Source organism: Halictus rubicundus, chromosome 14, assembly GCF_050948215.1.
Source record: "Halictus rubicundus isolate RS-2024b chromosome 14, iyHalRubi1_principal, whole genome shotgun sequence".
NCBI lineage: Eukaryota > Metazoa > Arthropoda > Insecta > Hymenoptera > Halictidae > Halictus > Halictus rubicundus.
In genome coordinates, this window is record NC_135162.1 from 8,962,561 (window position 1) to 8,977,050 (window position 14,490).

General features: G+C 40.8%; 1 protein-coding gene across 1 annotated transcript in view; it reads right to left on the minus strand.

The window, feature by feature from the left end:
* Positions 1-14,490, minus strand: part of LOC143360955 (A disintegrin and metalloproteinase with thrombospondin motifs 9) — a 137,719-nt gene that overhangs the window by 50,898 nt on the left and 72,331 nt on the right. The gene's annotated exons all lie outside the window — the stretch shown is intronic.

The following is a 14,490-nucleotide window of genomic DNA, read 5'->3' on the forward strand; positions in this document are numbered from 1 at the left end:
AGTTTGCAATATAAAATTATGTCAAGAAGTGAAATTTCTTCGAAACCGAGTGAAAATTTACGATAATAGTGTATTGTAATTGCTGTAGAAAGAACCGGGTATTCGTTCAACAATGTTGTTAAATCGCCGGTAGAAAGGCGCGGATACGCGAGTCGTTTTGCGGATTAGTTATCGCATTCGTTACGATTTATTTATACATGCAGCGCTGCCCTGACATAACTTCCTCGATTTGAATGTGAAACACACCAGCTACACGGGACGCCCCCGCTAAATATATACCACCCACGTAAATTCCGTGTGAGGGCAAAGCCGCGGAACAGCCGAACCCGTGTAAATCAGGTGGAAATAATCGATTAAAACTGGCCCCGTTCGAGAACATTATTCGTAATCACATCGACTGCTGTAAATTGCAATTTTCACATACACAATCGCCCCGGAAACCAAATTAACCGTCGCAATTTTTCGAATTATTCTGCAATTTTATTTTACTTTTTCGCAAGTATGGGTCATTCAATCTCAAAACCACAAAATGAAAAAAAAGAGTATCTTGTTCAATTGTTGTAAAACTTGCACCAGTATATTCGCAATATTCTCCTGATTAAAACGAGCCCAAACATGACACAGTTCGAAGCATAATTGCCTGTTCTATTCATCATTCAATGGAACCTCGATTATCCGAACCGTCGATTTCTGAATTCCTCATGATTAGCAAACAGTTCATGATCCATACGTAACACGATTGCACAAATCAGTAAAGATTAAGCCTAACACTGTAGCTGCAAGGTTCACTGATCAGTTCGGATAATCGAGGTTCCACTGCATCGTGGATTAAGCGAGCAAATGGAATCCAAATTGCGTCGCGTCTGGTGTCGTTTTAATCAGGGAACTGTCACGGACATGTTGACAAAAGTCTAAAAAAAGGAAAAAAATACTACGAGCATTTTTTCGAAAAATATTTGATCGCCTCTGCTCTCGGGAAAATTGAAAGCGTTTAAGGATGAAAGGAACAACATTCTGTCGGGGCTATATATAATCTCAACAATTAAAAAACTTGATTCGCTTATTGCAATTTGCAGCACAGAGGGTCGAGATCGTAAGAATGATGGCCGGCTTGACACAGTCGGGGAATAAGTATTAATTTTAATACCAACACGGAAGCTGCACGGGGCCAGTTCCACGGTGGCTCGGCCGCGAACGAGTCTAATTAAGAAGTTTATAATTAACTTCGCCGATTAACCAGTTGTTCGGAACGGAGCGTAGCGAAGCAGGTAACTGGCCCAACGAGAGCCAGAAAATGTAGGGCTAATTAATTATTGCCCCTAATTACAGGAATCTCGGTTCGCCGTCGAAGAAACCGATCACAGGTCGAGTGGTAAGTAATGACACGATGCGAACAACTCGCTGAAGGGCATGCTACGGTTACTTATCGATTATCAACGCCTACTTAGCGAGCCTCCCGCCAGCGGTTCCGCCGTTTTCGAGACTAGTCCCGCTTATGCGGAGCGATCATGCGAACGAAAATAGACAAAACGACTGGGAAAGACGTAAACAGTCCATTCTGTCCTTCGGCGTTTCATGTTTGCTAGCTCAATGACACTTTTCAATAACAGTCTTGCACGGAACTGTGACAGGAAGGCTCCGAAAAGGTCACTTGCAATTAAATTTTTTAATCGCGCAGTGTTCTGAAAAAGTTTTGTTATATATTCTGAATAACACATTTCCTATCAGCATTTGTTTCGTTGTGAAAATGTTTCGTTAAATGCAAAGTACCTCCTTCATGAAATATGTTGCGCACCTCCCATAACTACGTGGTATAAGATTGTTTTCAACTACACGGCGACATAACTGTAAAACTATTTTCGTGTGAAACATTTACCAACACATTGCTGACATTTTTCTGATTAAAACGAGCCCAAACACGACGCAATTCGGGTCATATTTACACGATTAATCCACGATATAGTAGAATCTCGATTATGCGAACGGATTGCTATGTAAAGTAAACATGCTCCGAATTGTGTCGTGTTTGGGCTCGTTTTAACCAGAAAAATGTCGCGAATACGTTAGTGAAATTGTCATTAAGAAATAATTAACAACAAGCGAGATTTGTTAGTTAATATTGCCTCACCGATGTACGGTGACAAAATTATTTCGATTTCGCGAGGTTTAAGCACAACAGACAAGCTTCTGTTGCTGAATCTTGCCAAAAAAATTTGTTAAATAATTGTTACTCTTGATCCCTGGCAATGATCGACGCTCGATCGAAGCGGGTTCCGGTGTGTTCTGTCAGGTGAGGCAACCCCAGCGAAACCTGTGTCGTCGACTTCATTGTTGCCCGGTCCACTGTTGGCATCCGACGATTAAGAGGACCAAAATGGCGGACAAAGGGAGCCGAATGAGAAAGCAGAGGAACAGGTATGCTTCTGATGGCAGTGGCACCGCGCGGTGCCGCGCCGCGAGCACCAAAGACAACGTGGGCTTTCAGCTGTCATTGCCGTCAGTGGATTACGATAGCTGTAAACGGCTCCCTCGTATCGGCGTGTAAAACACGTCGAAAAAAGAAGTTCACCTTTCGACTGTCGGTTCATTCATTCAGAAGCGGGAACGTTAGCGGAACGAGGAGCGGGCAGAAAATTTATTGCACCGGGTGGAAATCCGTTTCATTGTCAATCCCCCATTTCGATTTGTTGTGCAGCAGCATTTCATAGCTCGTCTTCGACGTTCCGTGTTTATCAGGAAAAAGATTTCAAAATGAAATACAAGTATTGTCGTGATAAGTTTTGTAAAACTTGTTTATAATAATTTCTTAATAAAACTTTTATTAGGACTTTTGTGACCTTTTTCTGGTTAAAATGACTCCAAACTCGACCATGTTTGCTTGTTTAACTCTCCGACGCCGGGCCTGGGTCTATTTTGACCCGGAGTACAAAAATCGTCATTTAATTACTCAGCTTCTGATGATTGAATTAAAGCTGTTGCATCAGGAACGACAGAAAGACGGGTCTGCAGAAAGTAGCTCCAAAAATTGATACAAAATTGATAAATAATGTGTTAAATTAAGTTGTTATTAAAAATAAATTGCTTCGATTTTGTAGGGTTCTTGTACAATAATTTTGTATAGGAATTTCGTGTATAATGCACAAGTTTCTGTTACCAATTATTGTTGTAAAAATTGTTTAAATAAATAATACAATTCTTCCGAAGTATGCGATGTTTGGACTCGTTTTAATCAGAAAAACGCGACCATTAGCAATATATAGGAATATCGGAATTCCAACCTGAAGAATGAAAATTCAACGTTTCCATTTCGATCACTGTCAAACGCGATTTACAAATTTTCCCCGTCGCTCCTTAATGGAAGCGGACTGTCGGCTTCGTTTTTCTCGTATAAAATCCAAGGAATTCTTTGCGCGGACACGCGCGCCTGGTCTCCTTTTGAAGAAACCTAATCGAATAAATCCGTTTTTTCCATCGAGACGCCGCCGTGACACACTGCGGGCGAGCATCGAATCCGTCAAGCGTCTCCGTAACGGCGGAACGCGAACACGACGAATTCCATTTAGAAAATCTGGGTTGAGAACAACACTCGACTCTGGAATCGCATAATTTGTATGGTGACGTTTTTTTCCCCAGCCGACGCCATAAGTGTCAACAAACGATATGGCGTCCGCAAGGCTGCTCGATCGCGTTCGAATAGCTGTTTCTGTTGTCCTCTGGGAAACAATCGTAACTCGCGTTAGGTCCTCTCTCTCTCCTCTTTTTCTTCTCACTATGAGTCACCTCGAAATTCCGAGGTTCCGCGTTCGGGTATCCTCGCTCGCTGTCGATTTGTTGACTCGCTGCTCAAACAGTGCGGGAGAACCTCTCCGCGGGATTTGTTTGCTCTTTCGAAAGATAGCCCGGAACGCTTCCGAGTCCGCTCGGCACATACAGACGAGCTCACGTGTAGACGAAACTGTGCTAAATGGATTAGCTCACGAGTGCAAAGGTTTGCTGCTCTAAGCTTGAACTTGGCCCAATGTCTCGCATTTCTCGGAAAACTCCCTTTGACCGGTCTAGCTTCACCGGCGTCGGTAATATGTTCTTCGAGGATTTAACAATTTTTTAAATATTTAAAATTGTGCATTTTCAAAAAATCAAGATATACATCTTGTGGTGAGATGATTGAACAGTATTTGTGGAAAAATTGAGCCAAATATATCAAACTGTGACAATATGGTAGCCATTTTTCCCAAAATCATTTCTGAACACCCTTTGTGGTTCAAGATATGTCCCTCGAGGATTTAGCAATTTTTTAAATATTTAAAATTGTGCATTTTCAAAAAATCAAGATATACATCTTGTTGCGTGACGATTAAATAGTACTTGTGGAAAAATTGAGCCAAATATTTTAAACTGTGAGAATATGGCAGCCATTTTTCCCAAACTCATTTCTGAACACCCTTTGTGGTTCAAGATATGTTCTCCCAGAATTGAACAATTTTTTACATCTTTAAAATTCTGCATTTTGAAAAAATCGAGATATACATCTTGTGCTGTGATGATTGAACAATATTTGTGGAGAAATTGAGCCAAATATATTAAACTGTGAGAATATGGCAGCCATTTTTCCCAAACTCATTTCTGAACATCCTTTGTGGTTCAAGATATGTTCTCCCAGAATTGAACAATTTTTTAAATATTTAAAATTCTGCATTTTGAAAAAATCGAGATATACATCTTGTGCTGTGATGATTGAACAATATTTGTGGAGAAATTGAGCCAAATATATTAAACTGTGAGAATATGGCAGCCATTTTTCCCAAACTCATTTCTGAACATCCTTTGTGGTTCAAGATATGTTCTCCCAGAATTGAACAATTTTTTAAATATTTAAAATTCTGCATTTTGAAAAAATCGAGATATACATCTTGTGCTGTGATGATTGAATAGTACTGGTGGAAAAATTGATCCAAATATTTCAAACTAGGAGGACGCGGCAGCGATCTTCCTAAAACCATTCCTAACCTCCATTTCAGTTACAAGCTCCCACGAATTGTCTAAAGAAATATAATTTTGTACACAAAAATCATGATTAAAATTCTCCTGCTTGCAATTAAAGGTACGTCCCCTACTGAATCTAAGACAAATTTCGCCGATTACCATTTCAAAAATGGTTACCTCCCATTTCTCGAATAGAAATTCCAACGAGAAGCCAGCGAGGGGACTATTAATTTCGAAATGAATTCCCAAATATATTGAAACAATACTGAAGCCGAGAGGAACATCCAGTAGAATCTTTCTAAAAGCAGCGGGAGAGAGAGAGTAGAGATAGAGGAAGAGAGAGAATTGAATGGCCATCGGTCGTATCGTACGCCCGGTGCATTTACGATTTGCATTCCTGCAGGCGTGCACCTCCTCGTCCGTGGCTATCCGATGGCACAAAGACTGACTTCAGGGTTACCGAGAACTCTTGGCAAGAACGCTGTTTTTCTCCCTCCTTCTCTCTCTCTCTCTCTCTCTCTCCCCCTCTCTCCCTTCTCTCTCTCTCTCCTCATCCCTCTCCATCTCGGCTCGCTCGTTCTCTCTTTCGCTTTATCCACCGGGTCTCGTCCCGCTCACTCTCTTTTTGCCTTTTCGACCGGCGAACACGCTGGCAACGACCTCGAAATCCACCGCTGGAACAACTCATCGACCTTTCGACGTGTTCCACAGCTGATCCCCGTGTGCCGTTTTTCCTTTCGATGACCGATTATTTTCGACGACTGCTTTTCCTTTCGCGACCGACCGATCGGAACGGCGCACGGTGGCCCGCGAAAGCGTTACACCCGTTACACGGGAGCGAATTAAGTTTCATTTCAAAGCAGAATCACCGTCGAAACGACCGGCTTTTTTCATCTGCAATTGCCGAAATTAGTGCTTAGGATTACGGTCACCTCGAAGGTTTGGTCGCTCTTTAAATGAGAATAACTTTTTTTAAATTGGAGGACATGATTTGGATTTTTCGGGGAAGTTGGAACAGTCAGTTTAGTAGACCGTGTGGGAAAGAAAATTTGGGAAAGTCGCAGTTACTCGATATTGGGGAGAAAATACTAAAGGTTGCTTTGGGGGACATTTTACTGTGTGACGTGGAGAAGAAAATTTGGAAAAATTGTAATTGGGAAAAATACTGGTTTGATTTCCTATGTGACGTGAAAAAGAAAATTTAGAAAAATTGCAGTTTAGCAAAATTGTGGGAAAAATCCTAGTTTGCTTTAAGAACAATAGCTTTACTATATGACGTGAAGAAAATTTGGAAAAATTGCAATTGGTCGAAATTGTGGGAAAAATACTAGTTTGCTTTCCTATGTGACGTGAAAAAGAAAGTATGGAAAAATTGCAGTTTAGCAAAATTGTGGGAAAAGTCCTAGTTTGCTTTTGGAACAATAGCTTTACTATAGGACCTGAAGAAAATTTGGAAAAATTGCAATTGGTCGAAATTGTGGAGAGAATACTAAAGGTTGCTTTCCTATGTGACATGAAAAAGAAAATTTAGAAAAATTGCAGTTTAGCAAAACTGTGGGAAAAATCCTAGTTTCCTTTAGGAACATCTGTTTTACTATATAACGTGAAAAAGAAAATTTTGAAAAATAGCAATTGGACAAAATTCTGGAAAAACTACTATCTTGTCCGACTATGTGACGTGAAAACCAAAAAATTGAGAAAAATTGTAATTGGTCGAAATTGTGGAGAAAATACTAAAGGTTGTTTTAGGAACAATTGATTTACAATTTTAGTAAAACTGCAGTTGGTGGAAATTGTGGGAAAAATCCAAATTTACTTTAAGAACAATTGCTCTACAACATAACGTGAAAAAGAAAATTTTGGAAAATAGCAATTGATCAAAATTCTGGAAAAACTACTATCTTGTCTTACTATGTAACGTGAAAACCAAAAAATTGAGAAAAATTGTAATTGGTCGAAATTGTGGAGAAAATACTAAAGGTTGTTTTAGGAACAATTGATTTACAATTTTAGTAAAACTGCAGTTGGTGGAAATTGTGGGAAAAATCCTAATTTACTTTAAGAACAATTGCTTCACTATATGACGTGAAAAAGAAAATTTTGAAACATAGCAATTGGTCAAAATTCTGGAAAAACTACTATCTTGTCCGACTATGTGACGTGAAAACCAAAAAATTGTAATTGGTCGAAATTGTGGAGAAAGTACTAAAGCTTGCTTTAGGAACAATTGATTTACAATTTTAGTAAAATTGCAGTTCACGGAAATTGTGGGAAAAATCCTAATTTACTTTAAGAACAATTGCTCTACAACATAACGTGAAAAAGAAAATTTCGAAAAATAGCAATTAACATTAAAATAGACTTCACTCAACAAACACAAAAGCCTAAACAACTAGAGCACGTCCTATTTAAATTTCCGAACCACTCGAGTTTGTCGCCCGCCGCAATAAATTAAAGAAAAAACAGAGGCCACAGAAAACACAAAATGTTTCATTAAATTTCGCGATGACACAACGAACCGAACGTCCGGAGCACCTCGAAATTTACGATCGCACTTGGAGCGAATATGTTGAGCAGCACCAATTTATTGTTGCATAAACAGTGTTTAACGATGACGTTTATGATTCCCCGATGATGTACAATGAGTTTTCTCTGCCGAAAGTGGAGCGCGGAGGTGTGCTCTGAAAACGTAATTAATTAAATAGTATCGTTCGGTGGCGAGGGAAATGAAGACAAACCAGTCTGGTGGATCGGCACCCTCGGGACCGGGAGGCCCACTTTCATCACCTTAAAATACAGTTTCACTCTCTCCACTCGAATTACAGACTCACTTTCGCCACCCTCGAAACTCATTCGCAACGCTCGCGCAGGAGTATGTCTCACCGAGTTGACTGGACCGAGTGCGCTGCTGCGAAAATATTGCCATAACCAACACTACGCTGAAGAGTGTTTGGATTTCTAGCTCTCGGTAGGCAGCTCCTCAAGATTTTTCTACGATGAACATACCAATCTTCTCTTCACCTGTCACGCGTACCCTTCGTTAACGCTTCCGATGCCGAACACGCTCGTCGAGAAAATATGGAAATTTTTTAGTTAATCGGTTTTCACGCATCTATCATAAAAATGGTCAAGTATAAACCTATAGAGACGTTCGAGGAACTGAATGATGTTGCTCAACAAAACACAGCGCGAAAAAGTAATGAAAACTTAACTGTACAAGTTCTGAGACATGACGATATTCAACCTGCGCTGAAACACTAAACAAATTTTTCTCGCGAATGAATCTTCCTCGGATTTGAAGATTGAAGACTCCCCTTTACAACGAGATTTTAAAAAATGATCTACGATTTTTTTTAGCCGAATTATCGAGGTCTGAATGGGAGCTGGAAATTAGGTACCACTTAAGTTAAAGAGGATCGTAGGGACAAACTATGGCGTATTAAATCGGCTGTAAAAACGGTAATAAATTTTTCTCGCGAATGAATCTTCCCCAGATTTGAAGATTGAAGCCTCCCCTTCGGAACGAGATCTTGAAAAACGATCCACGATTTTTTTGAGCCGAATTATCGAGGTCTGAATGAGAGCTGGAAATTAGGTACCACTTAAGTTAAGTAGGAAATTGGACCATTTTCAAAAATTTCTCCGAATCAGGGGAAGAAAGTTTGAGTGTCGGGAGGGTCGAAACAATGAACAAAATGCAATTTGACAATGGGAAGGGGTTATTGTCGTTGGGTCCCTTTTGGAACGAGACTTTTATGCGATATGTTTTATGCGTTCGATGGGCAACGGAGACACAATGGCGGCTCCTGGGTGGGCTACCGACCTTAAAGTTTTCAATGCGAGCCGCAGCAGGCTTTTGCATCCTGTGTACGCTGGATACTTCCAAAGGAATCGATAGTATAGCAACGTGTGCGGCTGTCGAGCCCGCGGCTGATCGCCTTCACGTTAAATATGCATAAAGAAATTAATTGCCTGGAGTGATGCAATCGGAGCTTGTTCGCAATATGATCCTTTAATTGGCCTCGCAGTTTTGCCCCTACCGTAGATTGCTATTTTCCTCCGGTTGCTCTTTTGCTCCTGGTCGTCTTCGAACCGATAGTAAACTAAGACTGGTCTAACAATTTTTTAGAGAAAAGCATCTATAAATTTCGTAGGCAAACAATGTTTATTTTTTTACTACTTTTTTATTTTTATTTTGTTCACGCAGCTTACGTTATCCAATAATATTAACTTCGAGATTATGCACTCTTTTACTATTAAAAACTATATTTTATAGTAATATTAATATTAATATGAACGTTTCTAACGTTTCTTAAACTTCATTCCAAGATTGCTTAATGTTCACCGTAAAACAATTACACACTCTCCTTTCTCTTTTCAATTACGCACCCATGTACATCGATTCGCACGTTGTACACGATATTTATCTGTTCGCATAATCCGCGATCGATTCATTCAGGATCCCATGTTGATCAACCGGCGAAGTGTTAACGTTGCGTAAGCGCATAATTGATTAATGATAGTTAAACGAAGCGGATCGTGCCCACTACTGACCCAATTGTTAGCGGCTTCCCACTTTCTTTCACTTGCTAATGATCTGTCAACTTCATACCTTTCTTATGCTAGTAGAGATATCACGATGTCGAACAAATAATAATGAATTTTAATGCTGAAGTTATTAATGTTTACACATATTCATAAACTGGTAATAGGTGTCTATGGAGGAGAAGAATTTTTCATTCGCTTTCCATTGATTATCATGTTAGTCATATGCCAATTGTGTCAGTGGGTACACTTCGTCCATTTTTATAAATCAATTTTTAGTGATAGAATTCTTCACATATTTTTATAAATTAATTTTTGGTGACGGAATTCTTCAACCATTTTCCTTAAATTAATTTTGGTTGACAGAATTCGTCAACCATTTTCCTTAAATTAATTTTGGTTGGCAGAATTCGTCAACCATTTTCCTTAAATTAATTTTGGTTGACAGAATTCGTCAACCATTTTCCTCCAATTAATTTTGGTTGACAGAATTCGTCAACCATTTTCCTTAAATTAATTTTGATTGAGAGAATTCTTCATCCCGTTTTGTAAATCAGTTTTTGGTGACAGAATCCTTCATCTATTTTTATAAACTGATTTTTGTAAATCTATACTTGTTGACAAGATTTTTTATCCATTTTTGTAAATTAATTTTGGTGAACAGAATTCTTCGTCCATTTTTGTAAATTAATTTTGGTCGACTCAATTCTTCGCCTATTTTTCTAAATTAATTTTTGTCACAACGTGTTCGTGCACTCTGAATTTCATAATGATTTGCAAAATGTAAAACGGTTACAGGAGCAATGGCTGCGATAAATTATAACATTTAGGAAATAACGAAGCGTGGAAAACAAATAAAGAGGCGTTTCGAAATTCGAGCCAGTTTATCTCGGCAGACACAAGTAACAATTTGCTGACACGTTCCCCTGTCAATTCCGATCTCATCGCGTGCCGGTGGATCCGGAATGATCGAGAGACCGTGAAGAATTCTTGAGGGAAGATGGCCATCGGAGCGCGAACGACACCAGGGAAATCAAAGGCGAGCCGAAACGTCATCGTAGATCACAATTCAGTCAGGGATTCCCAATTAATTTCACCTGTACTACATATCGCGCTTTGCTTCTCGAGGCCGGCGAGTTCTAAGGAAACTGGTCGGGCCTCGCCGTGGCCCAGAAACCCGCTAAATCGGAACTAAATTAACACGAAGGACGTTCGCGAAGATCTAGCCATTTTTTTCCCCGCCATTTAACCCTTTATGGTCGTAGACAGGGCCTGAAACGGTTCCGAAATTATTCAAAACTGTCTGCTATATAAAACTTCGGATTGGAGACAGTTATAAATAATTAAAAATTTTTTTTTATTAACAATCCTAAATAATTGTAGAGTAATCTTAGCACCGTTCTACATTAAATTATTTATCCCCACGTATAGCAAACGGAACCATAGAACAGTGTAGTGTCATAGGGACTGTAATGTTACTAAAATCGAACAAAACTTTTTCGTTGTTAATAATTTTGCTACGAAACCTCTGCCAACATATTGCTGACATTTTTCTGGTTAAAACGACACCAAACACGATGCCGTTCGGATTATATTTCACGGTTTAATCCACGATATAGTGGAACCTCTACTATCCGAACCGATCGGTGAGACATCTAGCGTTGGAGCATTATATTCTATTACAAGAAAGAAGGTATACTAAACTGGTTTGGTGTCTACATTCGGACAGCGTTCTGTTACAATTGTTACAATGAAATCGCACTCGTTAGTTACACTTTATCCAGCAATAACCACGTTGAGACCGCGATCGTTGTTTTATTCCGTTGCAATCAATATTTTATAACACCGAACGTTCGGTGTCGCTATTTAGGTGGCATTACGCCGCGAACTCCGATACGGTCCGGGCGACACGAAAAGACGCGGAGGCGATCGTTTAATATCAATGTAAACGGGGGATAACGAAGCGATCGGGATCTATAAAACGGGGGAGGGGGGGGGGGGGGGACACACACGCGAGCAACGGGAACGGAAAAATGCGAACGTAAAATCCCGCGGGACGAGCACTAAATTCGCGGGCAAAATTTAGTAGGCTCGTTGCTGCCCGGTATACGATTTTAAGTAGCGCTTTATCAGAGTACCCGAGTCGAACGCTAATAAACTTCTGTAATAAAATAACGTCGTTCGGCGCAATCGTCTCGAGATCACCGTTCCGATATAACAAATCTGCCATTATACTTTGCCACTCCTGTAAATGTCGCGATACAACCCTCGACCCTCAAAATTGAAAAATAGTAATTAAAAAATAATTTATTTATTCACTCAATCTTATCTTCGAATCGTATTTTGGAAAAACTAAACAGGAGAGTTACGAGGAACGTATTGGGGTTCAGAACATAAATATTTCCACGAGAAACTATAATCGTCGTTACTATTGCTTTATATTAAATTTAAGGTTATAAAAATATGTAAAGAATTGCGTATTGTTTCCAGCGTATTAAAATTGTCGGGAAGAGCAAAAAACATTTTTATTTGACTCCTGCTTTCTGCAATCCATGCAATTTTTATTCTGCATAAATATCCGCCAATAAGCAAGAGGACACAAGTCTTGGTCTGACGACACTATAGTTGCCTGATGAGGGGAGGGAGCACGAATCGAGGGGAACAGAGTTACCCTCTCCCTGCCAGTTCAGTCGCATTATGACGCATGCGCGACGGGGCGCGTCACGTGACTGGAAGAAAGCGTGGGGGAATAGGGCGGTAGAAGGGGAAGTTAGAGTGGGGGAACAAGTCTCGATCTGACGACACCATAGTTGCCAGATGAGGGGAGTGAGCACGAATCGAGGGGAACAAAGTTACCCTCTCCCCGCCAGTTCAGTCGCATTGCGACGCATGCGCGACGGGGCGCGTCACGTGACCGGGAGAAAGCGTGGGGGAATAGGGCGGTAGGAGGGGAAGTTAGAGTGGGGGAACAAGTCTTGATCTGGCAACTGTGGGCGATGCTGGTCGTAGGCAGACAGAAAGGAAGGAAATAGACGAGGTCCTTGACCGTGATACGGTGTCTCGGGACGTTTTCGGGCCGGTCCGGATCTTTTCTCAGCGTGAATCTCTGACGAGGGTTTTCTCGCTTTGTCTCCTTGTATCTTTTTCGACGACTGTCTGAGCTTCTCGCAAGGAATACGAAAAAAAAAGTAAACGATCTCCGACGATCGCTTTTTTGGCGATGCGCCAGACACACGCTTGGGAATCCGCAATTCCCACGCTGGACCCGGCGCACAGTGGTCTAGACGCGCCAAATATCGGAACCATAACTCACTCGGTCGATTCTGCGCGATTCGGGCACGCGGCTACTAGTGGGCGAGCACTATGATTCACGAAGAAATATTCACGTATTGTAGGGAGCTTTTTTTAAATTAAAAACAACAAGCATGGGTCTGTCGAGATTTTTAACTGGTCTCTAAGTAATATTATACCGAAGGAAATTTTGTTGAATATTCCTGAATTAAAAATGAAACCTAGTGAACTAGTGAAAGTGTTAATTTTTATTTTGTAAACTAGTGAAAGTGTTAATTTTGATTTTGCATACAGATCCACGGTCTAATAATTTACTTAGGAATGGCTGAAATTTTGTTGAATAATTCCTGTTGGATGCATCTTCACAATATTCCTAAATTAAAAATATCAGAACCTAGTAAAAGTGTTAATTTTTATTTTGCGTACAGATCCACAGTCTAATAATTTAATTTGGAATTGCTGAAATTTTCTTGAATAATTCCTGATGGATGCATCTTCACAATATTCCTAAATTAAAAATATCACAACCTAGTAAAAGTGTTAATTTTTATTTTGCGTACAGATCCACGGCCTAATAATTTATTCAACTTGCAATGGCTAACCGGATTCTCCCAGACATTCCGTCCGCCGTGTATCTGTCGGCAATCGTGATTATTGACAGAAGGTTTCCGATCGGAGAGGATCGATTGTTCGGCGAAGATTGACGGGTCCGATTCACAAACGTCCGTACCTGCAATTTCTTGAAAGCCGTTCCTCGTCTCGGTTCGTTACCAGTTTCTTTCACCCCGTTCGTCACCGTTTCGCCGGTGCTAGGATGTTTGTTCTCGTTCCGGCGAATAGAAAGTGAAAACGTTGCGGCTACATAATCGAACCGGTTGATTGATAGTTACGGCCGGGGCCTGCCTACCGTTTATTTACTTATCGGCATCTTAAAGTGCCCGGCCCCGTGAAAAGGACAACAAGAATATTTTCGGTGCGTTTACGCAAGCTACCGATGCCGGCCCGTAACCACCGATAACGTTCCGACTACCGTTTCCCTATTAATCATTCGCCGCAATGCGAACGGCGCCAGACCAGGTGAAAAAGTTACCCTCTCTCTGCCCGTACCGGATTAGTCACGTGACATTGCGACGCATGCGCGACTGAGACGGGCGCGTCACGTGACCGGGCGCTGAAGCGTGGGGGAATACCACGGTAGAAGGGGAAGTTAGAGTGGGGGAACAAGTCTTGATCTGGCGACTATGTCCAATAGAGTGTCGCCAGATGTGGGGAGGGGGAACGAATCGAGGGAAAATAGTTACCCCCTCTCTCTCCCAGTACAGGATTAGTCACGTGACATTGTGACAGAGACGGTACGCGTCACGTGACAGGGCGGTAGAGTGAGGAAATAGTGCGGTAGAAGGGGAAGTTAGAGTGGGGGAACAAGTCTTGATCTGTCGACACTGTCTCAAATTGAACGGCGCCTGTCGCTCTAAATTAAACTAGAACACTGCTAATGAAGGGGAAGAATAATGGCGCCCATCTGTTCGACTGTCAGTCAGTGGTTATTGCACTTTCTCCTCGACGTGTTAACCAACTATGTTCACACAGATTCTTATGGATCAATCTGTGGAAACTGAAGTCATAGACAGTAGTGGAATATTTAATAATTTTTTAATAAATTCTTTTTGA